General features: G+C 41.6%; 1 protein-coding gene across 1 annotated transcript in view; it reads left to right on the top strand.

The window, feature by feature from the left end:
• Positions 1-15,830, top strand: part of RNF44 (ring finger protein 44) — a 928,909-nt gene that overhangs the window by 216,578 nt on the left and 696,501 nt on the right. The gene's annotated exons all lie outside the window — the stretch shown is intronic.

The following is a 15,830-nucleotide window of genomic DNA, read 5'->3' as shown; positions in this document are numbered from 1 at the left end:
AATTACTATGGATATATAAACCACCACAAGTAGCCCCTCACCACTTTCAGGAAACAAAACAGATTAAATATTGATGTATTATCCTGAGTAGTTACCTGGAACTATGGTATGAATTGAATTTTGTGAAGTGTCTTAATGATTTCCAGACTAAACTACAGAGTTGGACTAAACTTCTAATCTCGATTACTGCCGTGTTATGCTGATTAAATTCATCCTTTTTCCTAAATTACTCTATCTGCTTTAAAATGTACCACTTCTTATATAAAAAGGACATCTCTCTTCTTCATAGGATCTTTAATAAATTTATTTGGCAGGGAAAGAAACCTCGTATCTATCTATTTACTTTGCCTAAATCTCATGGTGGCTTGGGATGTCCGAATATTAAATTTTACAATTATGCAGCCTTATGTAAATTTGCATAAGACTGGATTATGGAGGATTATGTTGCTTTTTGTGAATTAGAATCCAGACTGATTACCTCTTTTGTGCTGAAAGCGATCCTACATTGTCCCTTTGTCAAACTCCCTAGCACTATATTTCAACTTTACTCTTTTAAATATATCATTCATGCATGGCAAAAAATGTGTATAGAGATCAAGCTAAATTTTTGCAAATCGGAGTTCCTCCCCCTTATCAGGCAACCCTGATTTTCCACCCGGATTAGATACTTCCGTGTTTCTACTAGGAGCTGACAAAGGACATAAATCTGTAGTTAAGTTATGTGAAGATAGGACATTGATTACGAGATCCTTTAAAAAATTTAGATTGTTTTATAATTTTCCAAGAACTAATTTTTATGCCTATCTTCAGGTCAGACATTGGATAAGGGAATCTGAGACGAGAAACGGGTACAGATCTAGACATAGGTAAACTAGGACCAGTGATTAAGTGCTATCACGAAGGGGTAAATACCATCTCCTAAATCTATAATTTGCTATTGAAATTGCATGGGGAAATGCATATTAATAATATGATAGCTAAATGGACTAAAGCTAAGATATCCATAGATAGGAAATTATACTATACAGTATTGTGCTTGTAATTAAGGCTGCAGTTTCTGTCAGCTGGATAGAAGCTCATGTCAAGACAATTAATATGTCATATCTTATGCCAGCTAGAATAGTTAAATGGGCACATGACAAAGGGAAGTGTTACAAATGTGGATTAGAAAGTGCGGACCTAGTTCACTGCTTTTGGGGATGCCCAAAAAATTACCAATTTTGGTAAAAAAGTTAACTTCTGGTGTATTAAGATATTGGGAACTCACTTTAAATTTGACTCTACCCAGACGTTCTTCTTACTTAGTTATTCAGTTATCATCCCTTATGTAAGATTTATTAACTCAATGATTTTGGTAGGGATGAATTTGATATTAAAGAATTGATAAGGTAGTTTCTCAAAAGCGCTCAACTTCAGATGATTTTTTGAGCAGTATAACTTAAAAAATTACAATAATAAGCATATTGGTTGCTTTTTTAGTAAATGGAAATAGTTTCAGGTCACTACCATTAGAGGATCAGCGGCAGTTAGTCTCATACTTTAAGACTTCTAACTGGGTTAGATAACAATTGGAATTAGGGATGTTACCCAGAATATGGTTTCCAGAGGAATAGAAGATTTAGGTGGCCAAGGGGGAGAGTGATCCTCGCCCTTACCCCCTTTTTGGACTATACCTGTTCCTCCCCTTACACCTGCTTCGAAGGGTTCTTATCTTCGGGTTTTGGATAAGGTGTTAATAGCATGCAACAGCGCTAAGAGTCATAATTCAGTAGAACACAGTCAGATCTATATCAAGCTTCTCTATAAGATGTTATTCAAAACTCTCCTGCCCCCCTCTAAGCAATTCTAATAATTGAACCAGTTTAGTGTGTCTAAAATTATGTCGTCATATTTCATTTAGCAAGCGTTTAGCAACAATATGAGTATTCTCATAACAATTTAATATTCATTCTTTGGTATCTTTCTAGATAATAACACTGCTCTCTCTCTCTCTCTCTCTCTCTCTCTCTCTCTCTCTCTCTCTCTCTCTCTATATATATATATATATATATATATATATATATATATATATAGACTGTTAGTAGAGATGGAGGGCACTCACAGGACTTCATACAAGAAATAGCTTTTATTATTGTAGTTATACAAATATAGTGTCGACGTTTCGGCCTTTTCTTAGGCCTTCTTCAAGACAATATTCATAGTCTAAAAATATAAACAAAAAACAATGCAATGAGACACAAAACAAAAAAATGCCATATCCAAGTATGCACCAAAGTGTGACCCTCCACCAATGGAGATCATAATAACCCGAGTGACATCTAAAAAGGCTTAAACCAAAGTAGAGAAGCCATATCAGCCAGCTGCCAGGGAAGAATAGAGAAGAAAGTCCCAAGAACCACAGAACAAAAAATAGGGCAAACAAAGAGAAACGAGTAACAACCTAAGCTACTGGGTTACAGTCAAACACTGCCACAGTCCACTTGGTATAAGAGCCACCCTAATCATTTAATAAGATATGATAACACCTAGTAGCAGGCAGATACCAATACAATCTTGTATAATGGTCAAAGAACATGATGGTAATAGGACAGACAGACTGGACATTCACAGATCCAACATCAATTAACCGCCAAGATTAAGAAACATTACTGAGGGCTGATGATGGTCAAGTGCCATTCACCACAAAACATACTATCATCATCATAGACAGCAGAGTGTCAGAGAATTACTAAACCATAATTGTAAGTGCACAATCCCAATCAGGAAGTATGTAAATATACCCGCTTAGCCACACTGGTAAACTCGCATATTCATAGCCACAATAAGCTCTAAGAATTGAATGACCCCAACCTGCGTACCACTCACCCCAATATTGAATATACAATCCTCATCATACATAGTAGCGTGTCAGTAAATCACTAAACCATAATCGTAAGCGCACTATCACTATCGGCAGATATGTCACTAAAACTGTTTAGCCACAATCGTAAACTCACATACTCACAACCGCAATAAGCCCTGAGTATTGAATGCCCACAACCTAAAGTGCAACTACTATCAATCCTACCCCTGCAAGGGTGTCCGTAACATCTCTTACCCATAATAATGAACTCAAATATTCACAGCCAAAATCCGCCCTTAGCCTAGAATGCCCACAAAATGCTATCAATTCTACCTCTGCAAACAACAGGTCGCCTGTCCATGAAACAACTAGCCATAGCATAGAGCTCATCTACAAACAGCCGAAATTAGCATATAGAAACGGGGAGCCACGGAAGTAGCCTTCACCCTTCTTACCTTAACTAATGCGGAACACGGCCTCCGCGTAGAACTCCCAGAATGACAGAGTCAGAAGGAGGAAATAGCCGCGAAGCCAGCCTTTAAAAAACAGGGCGGTCCCGCCCCCTTCAGGAGCCAATCAGACCACACGCATTGAATACAACTCAGCCGGGCGCATGTCAGTGCTAGTATTAGAGGGAAACACACAACATAGGGAGTGAGTGGCAGAAACCTGCCCCATACGCACCAATCAAAACCCCCGACATCAGTCCCATGGGCACATATAAAAGAACTCAAACCCCTCAGCAAATGCAAATGCCCTGAGCCAAAACATAGTAAGCAGAAAGATGTCATCCCCAGTCCATTCAAACACCGGGGGGCCAGACGGGACACATATCCCAGTGCTGACGTTATTGAAACACAAGCTAAAAGGGGAATTCAGAATAGCCCCTATAGACCAAATCAAACATGAAAATATGTAAAACCTATAACAGAAACAATAAACAATAGCAACCGAAGACAGGGGAAACTAAAGACGACAATACAGGCCTGGGCGACCAATTGTATCAGCGGTGGGATCACTGTTCCAAAATTTGGCAAAATACATAGACTTTCACCTGCAGGGCATTGTTAAGAATACAAGGGCTTTCCTACAAGACTCGATCCAGCTCATTAACCTGCTCCGGGGAAGTTCCTTTCCGGCCAACTGTTACCTTGTTACCCTTGACGTCAACAGTCTCTTCACCATCATCCCCCATGATCTTGGTGTGGAGGCTGTGAGACAGTCGTTGATGAAGTCTGATGAATATCTTGGTCCACCAATTGAAATTCTTCTGGATTGGTTAATGATGTGCTTGACACACAACTATTTCCGGTTTGAGGAACACTTTTATCTCCAATTGGTAGGGACAGCCATGGGGTCCAGTTTGGCCCCCTCCTATGCGAACCTATTCATGGCATGGTTTGAAGATGAGTACGTGTTTAGCCAGAATAACCCAAATCTACTACTGTACCGCCGGTACATAGATGACCTGTTGGTCATTTGGGGCGGAACAGCAGGAGAACTGGAGGTATGGATCAAAGCCCTCAATGATTTCCTGACCCCAGTCAAGTTTAAACATGAGATAAGCAGCGAGATGATACACTTCTTAGACCTATGCATCTTTAAATCTGAGGGCACAGGGGATTGTAAATTGAACACGACTTTGTATTCAAAGCCCACTGATAGAAATACACTTCTACAATTCACCAGCTACCATCCACCTCAGCTTAAAAAGGGCATCATCAAGTCCCAACTGATGCGTGTTATGCGCAACAACTCTGACCAAGAGAAGATGCTACTCCAACTCGAAGAAATGATGTCGGGGGTTTTGATTGGTGCGTATGGGGCAGGTTTCTGCCACTCACTCCCTATGTTGTGTGTTTCCCTCTAATACTAGCACTGACATGCGCCCGGCTGAGTTGTATTCAATGCGTGTGGTCTGATTGGCTCCTGAAGGGGGCGGGACCGCCCTGTTTTTTAAAGGCTGGCTTCGCGGCTATTTCCTCCTTCTGACTCTGTCATTCTGGGAGTTCTACGCGGAGGCCGTGTTCCGCATTAGTTAAGGTAAGAAGGGTGAAGGCTACTTCCGTGGCTCCCCGTTTCTATATGCTAATTTCGGCTGTTTGTAGATGAGCTCTATGCTATGGCTAGTTGTTTCATGGACAGGCGACCTGTTGTTTGCAGAGGTAGAATTGATAGTATTTTGTGGGCATTCTAGGCTAAGGGCGGATTTTGGCTGTGAATATTTGAGTTCATTATTATGGGTAAGAGATGTTACGGACACCCTTGCAGGGGTAGGATTGATAGTAGTTGCACTTTAGGTTGTGGGCATTCAATACTCAGGGCTTATTGCGGTTGTGAGTATGTGAGTTTACGATTGTGGCTAAACAGTTTTAGTGACATATCTGCCGATAGTGATAGTGCGCTTACGATTATGGTTTAGTGATTTACTGACACGCTGCTATGTATGATGAGGATTGTATATTCAATATTGGGGTGAGTGGTACGCAGGTTGCGGTCATTCAATTCTTAGAGCTTATTGTGGCTATGAATATGCGAGTTTACCAGTGTGGCTAAGCGGGTATATTTACATACTTCCTGATTGGGATTGTGCACTTACAATTATGGTTTAGTAATTCTCTGACACTCTGCTGTCTATGATGATGATAGTATGTTTTGTGGTGAATGGCACTTGACCATCATCAGCCCTCAGTAATGTTTCTTAATCTTGGCGGTTAATTGATGTTGGATCTGTGAATGTCCAGTCTGTCTGTCCTATTACCATCATGTTCTTTGACCATTATACAAGATTGTATTGGTATCTGCCTGCTACTAGGTGTTATCATATCTTATTAAATGATTAGGGTGGCTCTTATACCAAGTGGACTGTGGCAGTGTTTGACTGTAACCCAGTAGCTTAGGTTGTTACTCGTTTCTCTTTGTTTGCCCTCCTGTTTTTCTATTTTTTGTTCTGTGGTTCTTGGGACTTTCTTCTCTATTCTTCCCTGGCAGCTGGCTGATATGGCTTCTCTACTTTGGTTTAAGCCTTTTTAGATGTCACTCGGGTTATTATGATCTCCATTGGTGGAGGGTCACACTTTGGTGCATACTTGGATATGGCATTTTTTTGTTTTGTGTCTCATTGCATTGTTTTTTGTTTATATTTTTAGACTATGAATATTGTCTTGAAGAAGGCCTAAGAAAAGGCCGAAACGTCGACACTATATTTGTATAACTACAATAATAAAAGCTATTTCTTGTATGAAGTCCTGTGAGTGCCCTCCATCTCTACTAACAGTCTATGTATATCATTTGAGGATCGCACCCGGGCACTAGAAGTATTGATGTGGATGGAGTGCTAGGCCACCGGCTACTATATATATATATATATATATATATATATATATATATATATATATATATATAATATATATAATATATATATAATATATATATATATATTTACATTGAGTCGGTGAGCTAAGCTGATAATGTATACCAGGCAGTATAGTATTATGGGGTGGTCCTACAATGATAGCTTATTCCCAGAGAGGACTGGTATAATGATAAATCGTGGTGACAGTCGTAAAAACAACTCAAGTTTTAATAAAACCAAGTAAAACGCGTTTCCCGGTTCACAGACCATTTCATCATGTGTAATAAACTATTGTAACATCACGACTTATAAACTTCTGTTCGGCGTCTAATGCCGATTAGTGCATATGTAAATAAATGGACCAATGGGAGTGAATGCTCAAACCGGCTTCCATTCTATTTGTGCATTATCGAGGGTGTGTAGTAATACTCTCCTCTAGTGTTTACTACCAAATTAATACGAGCTGTGTAGTAAAAACTATTACTAAGTAACAAGTAGAGGTTAAAATAAAATAGCCGATTGCCAATTTGACTAGGTTCCTATTGTAATAAGAGGAGGATCCTTGAACATATCGGTTAGTAAACCTTAAGGAACTCGGGTATACCAATGTGACGATAATCAAAAGGCTGTATAGAAAGAAGAAAACCGGTAAAGCCAAGCATTCTGACATTGACCGATATCTACATACGCAGACCACCATATATAAAAACACAAATATTTCTCATTAAAAAGAAAAAAAGTATAGTATCTATAAAAATATAAAAATATACACATAATTGCTTTCCCTATACAATTCCCAAATCGCAGTATGAACAAAAATTAAAACATCATAGTAGCATAAAACTATAAATTGTACGCGGACGACTTGACCCTTTTCATTACAGACCCGGAGGAATCACTTCCTGCACTTTTTGAGCTCCTAGAAAAGTTTAGAGACATCACTTACTACAAACTGAACATAGGTAAAACAGGAGCATATCCCTTAAACTTACCTGACTCTGAATTAAGCTCCCTTAGGAGAAAATATCACTTTCAATGGTCCCTTTCAGGACTAAAACACCTAGGGGTGTTCCTCTCTCATGATAGGGGTACGGTTCTATCTAAAACTTTTCACACCTTTCTATCCCAACTCCAAATTGATCTCTGCTCCAGAAGATATGATGAAATCTCCTGGTTTGGGAGAATAGCTGCAGTCAAGATGATGCAGCTCCCTAAATTAACTTACCTTTTTCGTTGCCTACCGATCAAAGTACCACTATCCCTGCTGACCAAATTCCAAGCTGTAATTAATTGGTACATATGGAATGGGAAGAGACCCCGAATTGCAGCATCTTTACTGCAACACCCAGTGCTCGTCTGGAGGCCTCGGTCTCCCAATCGTAAGGCTTTACTATGAGGCTGCCCTACTTACTCATATCTCAGAGTGGAATACAAAAAAGGCTATTCCCCGCTGGTTGGAACTTGAGCAGGCCTCCTTACCAGCCCATCTGACATTGATGGACCTTATCTTGATCCCTTCACACTGCTTCTCGGATTTTCCGATACATAACAAAATTGTCTTGTACTGCAGGAACTCCTGGTCACATCTTCGCCATAACAACCTGGTCTCCCCGCATCTCTCCCCATGTCACTCCATGTCAGGCCTCTTGCTAGGCCTTCCACTTGCTGGTCCGGCGGTGCGTCGTGCTCTCTCCACCCTTAAAATCACGGACCTCTTCCTGGAGGGAAATCCGATATCCCTTGGGGAACTGGCTCACCTCCACGACATTCAACCAAAATTTAGATTTGACCTGTTAAGGCTCATCTCCATATTGAAGTCATGGGGATTCTTGAGCGCCCCTCCTAGACAGCAGACACCCTGGGAAAGGCGGATAACCACAGATTCCCAGCACATCTCCCCCTTGTCCTTCCATTATCAAATTTTTCTCGACTCTTCAAAACTAACTAAAACCAGAAAAATGGGGGAGTGGGAGACAGATTGGGATGTAGAACTTTCAAAAGAGATATGGACTGACGCAGTCCAACACACTAAATCATCAATACACTGCATAACACTTTATGAACTGTTCTTCAAGATACTGACTAGGTGGCACTATGTCCCCGCAAAACTTCACAAGATGTTTCCGGACAGCTCCCCCCTCTGTTGGAGAGGTTGCCAGAGGGTGGGCGACCCTTAACATGTTTGGTGGGCCTGCCCCATCATTACCCCTTTGTGGAGTAAATTGGAAGTTTTGTGCTGCCGCCTGGGACTGGTGTCGACTCTTCCCCCCCGAAATGGCGCTGGCTCATGCAGGTCTCAGACCCCTCTCACCACCTAACCGTGCTCTTCTGATAGCGATCATGATGGCGGCAAAGCTATCAATTGCCAGAAACTGGAAAAAACCTAATCCCCCTAATTGGCAGGCATTGATCCAACTCATCTCTTATTTTCGGTCCATGGAGAGTTTTGTATACAGCTCCAGTCAGCAAACAGATCTGTACTCTATGATTTGGGAGCCCTGGGACTCACTGGGAGAGAACATGATTCTCTCTATGTAAATGGAAGGTAACTGAGTCTGTAGCTGGCTTTAACCGAATGTGGTGCCACATGGGAGGGGTCTGTGTCATTCTCCCCCTTTCCCACGTTTGGCCCTGCCTGGGTTATTCCCCCCCCCCCCCCCTTCCCTTTTTTTTTCCTTTTTTTTTTTCTTCTGCTTCTCTCTCCTACTCCCCTCTCTTTCCCCCCCATTTACACTACTATTCCCCCATGGAAGTTTTCCACTTGCAACTCTGTCTGTTTTCAAGCTCGCAAATACAACCGGTTAAGTGTATTACCTTAGTCTCTGAACTCCAAATTTCGTGAAATTCCTTTCTTTCTTTATAATTGGTCAAACACTCAAAATACTAAAAATAAAAACCACAACTTGAGGTCTGCCCCTTTAGGGTTGAGTATTTCGGTTTATTTGATGCCTGACCATAATATGTACTGTACTGTATCTAATCCAGATGGGTGCCTTCCGCTCTATTTCTGTTTTCATATGTGTAGTGAAATATTTCTTGTACACCGTTATGTGATTTTGACCTCAATAAAAATTATATTCTAAAAAAAACAAACTATAAATTGTATTGCCACAAATGTGCACAATTGTAATTACATATTCAACAACCAAATGCATAAAACATTTTACAAACATAATGAGCCCTATTATAGCCTATGTCTAAAGATTGATCATAAAACCTCAAATACAGGTTCTAGAGAATATTATGAGAAATATTTGTGTTTTTATATATGGTGGTCTGCGTATGTAGATATCGGTCTATGTCGAATGCTTGGCTTTACTGGTTTTCTTCTTTCTATACAGCCTTTTGATTATCGTCACATTGTTATACCCGAGTTCCTTAAGGTTTACTAACTGATATGATCAAGGATCCCCCTCTTATTACAATAGGAACCTAGTCAAATTGGCAGTCTGCTATTTTATTTTAGCCTCTGCTTGTTACTTAGTAACAGTTTTTACTAATTTGGTAGTAAACACTAGAGGAGATTATTACTACACACCCTCGATAATGCACCAATAGAATGGAAGCCGGTTTGAGCATTGACTCCCATTGGTCTGTTTATTTACATACGTATACGCACTAAACGGCATCAGACGCCGAACAGAAGTTTATATGTTGTGATGTTACAATAGTTAATTGCACCTGATGAAATGGTCTGTGAACCGGGAAACACGTTGTGTTTTACTTGGTTTTATTAAAACTTGAGTTGTTTTTACGGCTTTGTCACCACGATTTATCATTATACCAGTCCTCTCTGGGAACAAGCTATCATTGTAGGACCACCGCATAATACTATACTGCCTGGTATACATTATCAGCTTAGCTCACAGACTCCGGACTTTAAATGATAAGCCGCACCTGAGCAGCGAGAGGATAGCTATCTGGGCAGCTATTAAGAGTCCAGAGTGTATCTGTGGCACTTCTCAAGTGCCTTACATCTAGTAAGTACAATCTGCACGTATGTGTGATCCTCCAACACCACTGATCTTGCATTATTATCTTTTCAAATTCTAACAACATCCAATTCCTGTTTTAAAGAAATCTAAAATATTGCAATTATTACAATATTAAGCCATGTTCTACGTTACCAATCCTAGTTTTGGCAATGTGGAAACCAGTCACTGTGAGTGATAATTCAGGTGTTGTGATTTCTGGGCCCTTGTGATATCTCTCTGGGTTTGTGTTGTGTATCCTCAAAGCAAAATACTTGTTTCATGTGTGGGGCTAAATCAGGGTCTGTTCTACAGTCTCACTTTGAAGGTATAGTTGTTCAAAGTTCTGATTTGGGCTCATACCAGATTCCTCAGCACCAGGGTACTAGATCTAGCAGTCAGCCATCTGGGGTAGGCTCCCCTATCCAGCTTTTTCAAACTAATACTTCTAAAAATAGTGTTCTAGGGCCCCAGGGTAACTGTCCTTTCCAACCAGATTTGTCAGCTCAGCTGCAGTCCGCGATGTCTGCTGCACTGGGAGCCTTGCCACCATCTTGCAAGTGCAAGAGTAAGACAGAACATTGTTTGTCTGATTATAGGTCCATGGACTCAACTATACTATCTAGCACTAAATGGTCTCAAGTCTTGGATGAAGATTTGTCTTCATCTACATCAGAGGGGTTGTCCTCTTCTTATTTTCCTATGGAGTCTTCTGATTTTACTTTTAGATTTAAGATGGAATACCTCACGTACCTTTTCAAGGACGTTCTATGTACCTTGGGAGTGTCAGAATCTAAACCATCTGAGGATAAACCTGATCAGAAAACATAATTTATGCTTACCTGATAAATTTATTTCTCTTGTAGTGTATCCAGTCCACGGATCATCCATTACTTGTGGGATATTCTCATTCCCAACAGGAAGTTGCAAGAGGACACCCACAGCAGAGCTGTAATATAGCTCCTCCCCTAACTGTCATATCCAGTCCAACAGGAAGTTGCAAGAGGACACCCACAGCAGAGCTGTAATATAGCTCCTCCCCTAACTGTCATATCCAGTCATTCGACCGAAAACAAGCCGAGAATGGAGGAACCATAGGGTGTAGTGGTTACTGTAGTTTAAATTTAAAAATTACCTGCCTTAAAATGACAGGGCGGGCCGTGGACTGGATACACTACAAGAGAAATAAATTTATCAGGTAAGCATAAATTATGTTTTCTCTTGTTAAGTGTATCCAGTCCACGGATCATCCATTACTTGTGGGATACCAATACCAAAGCTAAAGTACACGGATGAAGGGAGGAACAAGGCAGGAACTTAAATGGAAGGAACCACTGCCTGTAAAACCTTTCTCCCAAATATAGCCTCCGAAGAAGCAAAAGTATCAAATTTGTAAAATTTTGAAAAAGTATGAAGCGAAGACCAAGTCGCCGCCTTGCAAATCTGTTCAACAGAAGCTTCATTTTTAAAGGCCCAAGTGGAAGCCACAGCTCTAGTGGAATGAGCTGTAATCCTTTCAGGAGGCTGCTGTCCAGCAGTCTCATAGGCTAAGCGGATTAAGCTTCTTAGCCAAAAAGAAAAAGAGGTTGCCAAAGCCTTTTGACCTCTCCTCTGTCCAGAGTAGACAACAAACAAAGCAGATGTTTGACGAAAATCTTTAGTAGCTTGTAAGTAAAACTTTAAAGCACAGACCACGTGCAGATTGTGTAACACAAGGATGGAACCACAATCTCTTGATTGATATTCTTGTTAGATACCACCTTAGGTAAGAACCCAGGTTTGGTACGCAGGACTACCTTATCCGTATGAAAAATAAGATAAGGAGAATCACATTGTAAGGCAGATAGCTCAGAGACTCTACGAGCCGAGGAAATAGCTACCAAAAAAAAAAAAAAAAAAAAACTTTCCAAGATAAAAGTTTATCTATGGAATGAAGAGGTTCAAACGGAACTCCTTGAAGAACCTTAAGAACCAAGTTTAAGCTCCATGGTGGAGCAACAGGTTTAAACACAGGCTTGATTCAAACTAAAGCCTGACAAAATGCCTGAACGTCTGGAACATCTGCCAGACGCTAGTGCAAAAGAATAGACAGAGAAAAAATCTGTCCCTTTAAGAAACTAGCTGACAATCCTTTTTCCAAACCTTCTTGGAGAAAAGATAAAATCCTAGGAATCCTGACCTTACTCCATGAGTAACCCTTGGATTCACACCAATAAAGATATCTACGCCATACCTTATGGTAAATTTTCCTGGTGACAGGCTTTCGTGCCTGTATTAAGGTATCAATAACTGACTCGGAGAAGCCACGCTTTGATAAAATCAAGCATTCAATCTCCAGGCAGTCAGCCTCAGAGAAATTAGATTTGGATGGTTGAAAGGACCCTGAAGTAGAAGGTCCTGTCTCAGAGGCAGAGACCATGGTGGAAAGGATGACATGTCCACTAGATCTGCATACCAGGTCCTGCATGGCCACGCAGGTGCTATCAGAATCACTGATGCTCTCTCCTGCTTGATCTTGGCAATCAGTCGAGGGAGCAGAGGAAACGGTGGAAACACATAAGCCAGGTTGAAAGACCAGGGCGCTGCTAGAGTATCTATCAGTGTCGCCTTGGGATCCCTGGACCTGGATCCGTAACACGGAAGCTTGGCGTTCTGGCGAGACGCCATGAGATCCAGTTCTGGTTTGCCCAAACGGAGAATCAGTTGTGCAAATACCTCCGGATGGAGTTCCCACTCTCCCGGATGAAAAGTCTGACGACTTAGAAAATCCGCCTCCCAGTGCTCTACACCTGGGATATGGATAGCTGATAGGTGGCAAGAGTGAATCTCTGCCCAGTGAATTATTTTTGAAACTTCTAACATCTCTAGGGAACTTCTTGTTCCCCCTCGATGGTTGATGTAAGCTAAGTCGTGATGTTGACCGACTGAAATCTGATGTACCTCAGAGTTGCTAACTGAGGCCAAACCTGAAGAGCCATGAATGTCGCTCTTAGTTCCAGAATATTTATTGGAAGGAGAGACTCCTCCTGAGTCCACGATCCCTGAGCCTTCAGGGAGTTCCAAACTGCACCCCAACCTAGAAGGCTGGCATTTGTTGTTACAATAGTCCAATCTGGCCTGCGAAGGTCATACCTTTGGACAGATGGACCCGAGATAGCCACCAGGGAAGAGGATCCCTGGTCTCTTGGTCCAGATTCAGTTGAGGGGCCAAATCTGTGTAATCCCCGCTCCACTGACTGAGCCTGCATAGTTGCAGCGGTCTGAGATGTAAGCGTGCAAACGGCACTATGTCCATTGCCGCTACCATTAAGCCGATTACTTCCATACACTGAGCCACCAAAGGGCGCGGAATGGAATGAAGAACCCGACAGGAATTTAGAAGCTTTGATAACCTGGACTCCGTCAAGGTAAATTTTCATTTCTACAGAATCTATCAGAGTCCCTAGAAAGGAAACTCTTGTGAGTGGGGATAGAGAACACTTTTCCTCGTTCACTTTCCACCCATGCGACCTCAGAAATGCCAGTACTACGTCCGTATGAGACTTGGCAATTTGGAAGTTTGACGCCTGTATCAGGATGTCGTCTAAATAAGGGGCTACTGCTATGCCCCGCGGCCTTAGGACCGCCAAAAGCGACCCTAGAACCTTTGTAAAGATTCTTGGGGCTGTAGCTAATCCAAAGGGAAGAGCTACAACTGGTAATGCCTGTCTTGAAAGGCAAACCTGAGAAACCGCTGATGATCTTTGTGTATCGGAAAGTGAAGATAAGCATCCTTTAGATCCACTGTAGTCATATATTGACCCTCCTGGATCAGTGGTAGGATGGTACGAATAGTTTCCATCTTGAACGACGGAACTTTGAGGAATTTGTTTAAGATCTTTAGATCCAAAATCGGTCTGAAGGTTCCCTCTTTTTTGGGAACCACAAACAGATTTGAGTAAAAACCCTGTTCCTGTTCCTCCTTTGGAACTGGATGGATCACTCCCATAACTAGGAGCTCTCATACACAGTGTAAGAATGCCTCTCTCTTTATCTGGTTTGCAGATAATTGTGAAAGGTGAAATCTCCCTTTTGGGGGGGAAGCTTTGAAGTCCAGAAGATATCCCTGGGATATAATTTCCAACGCCCAGGGATCCTGAACATCTCTTGCCCACGCCTGGGCGAAGAGTGAAAGTCTGCCCCCTACTAGATCCGTTACCGGATAGGGGGTCGTTCCTTCATGCTGTCTTAGAGGCAGCAGCAGGCTTTTTGACCTGCTTACCTTTTTTCCAGGTCTGGTTTGGTCTCCAGACCGTCTTGGATTGAGCAAAAGTTCCCTCTTGTTTATTATTAGAGGAAGTTGATGCCGCACCTGCCTTGAAGTTTCGAAAGGCACGAAAATTAGACTGTTTGGCCCTAGATTTGGACCTGTCCTGAGGAAGGGCACAACCTTTTCCTCCCGTGATATCAGCAATAATCTCCTTCAAACCAGGCCCGAATAGGGTCTGCCCCTTGAAGGGAATGTTAAGTAGCTTAGATTTTAAAGTCACGTCAGCTGACCATGATTTAAGCCATAGCGCTCTGCGCGCCTGTATAGCAAAACCAGAATTCTTAGCCGTTAGTTTATTCAAATGAACAATGGCATCAGAAATAAAATAATTGGCTAGCTTAAGTGCTCTAAGTTTGCCAAGTATGTCATCCAATGGAGTCTCTACCTGTAAAGCCTCTTCCAGAGACTCAAACCAGTACGCTGCAGCAGCAGTGACAGGGGCAATGCATGCAATGGGCTGTAGGATAAAACCTTGTTGAATAAATATTTTCTTAAGGTAACCTTCTAATTTTTTATCCATTGTCTCTAAAAAAGCACAACTGTCCTCGACAGGGATAGTAGTACGCTTTGCTAGAGTAGAAACTGCTTCCTCCACCTTAGGGACTGTCTGCCATAAGTCCCGTGTGGTGGCTTCTATTGGAAAACATTTTTCTAAAAATAGGAGGGGAAGAGAACGGCACACCTGGTCTATCCCATTCCTTATTAATAATTTCTGTAAACCTTTTAGGTATTGGAAAAACATCAGTACACACCGGCACTGCAAAGCATTTATCCAGTCTACAAAATTTCTCTGGCACTGCAATGGTATCACAGTCATTCAGAGCAGCTAAAACCTCCCTAAGCAACACGCGGAGGTGTTCAAGCTTAAATTTAAATGTAGAAATATTAGAATCAGGTATCTTTCCTGAGTCATTAACATCACCCACTGACTGAAGCTCTCTTTCCTCAGCTTCTGCATATTGTGAGGCAGTATCAGACATGGTTCTTAAAGCGTCAGTATGCTCTGCATTTTGTCTCACCCCAGAGCTATCTCGCTAACCTCTAAGTTCAGGTAGTCTGGCTAATACCGCTGACAGTGTATTATCCATGACTGCCGCCATGTCTTGTAAAGTAAACGCTATGGGCGCCCTAGATGTACTTGGCGCCATTTGAGCGTGAGTCCCTTGGGCGGGAGTCAAAGGGTCTGACACGTGGGGAGAGTTAGTCGGCATAACTTTCCCCTCGTCAGATTCCTCTGGTGATAATTTTTTTAAAAACAGAATATGATCTTTATTGCATAAAATGAAATCAGTACATTTGGTACACATTCTAAGAGGGGGTTCCACCATGGCTTTTAAACATAATGAACAAGGA

This window comes from Bombina bombina, chromosome 6 (assembly GCF_027579735.1).
Source record: "Bombina bombina isolate aBomBom1 chromosome 6, aBomBom1.pri, whole genome shotgun sequence".
Lineage (NCBI taxonomy): Eukaryota > Metazoa > Chordata > Amphibia > Anura > Bombinatoridae > Bombina > Bombina bombina.
This window is presented reverse-complemented; position numbering and strand designations above follow the sequence as displayed.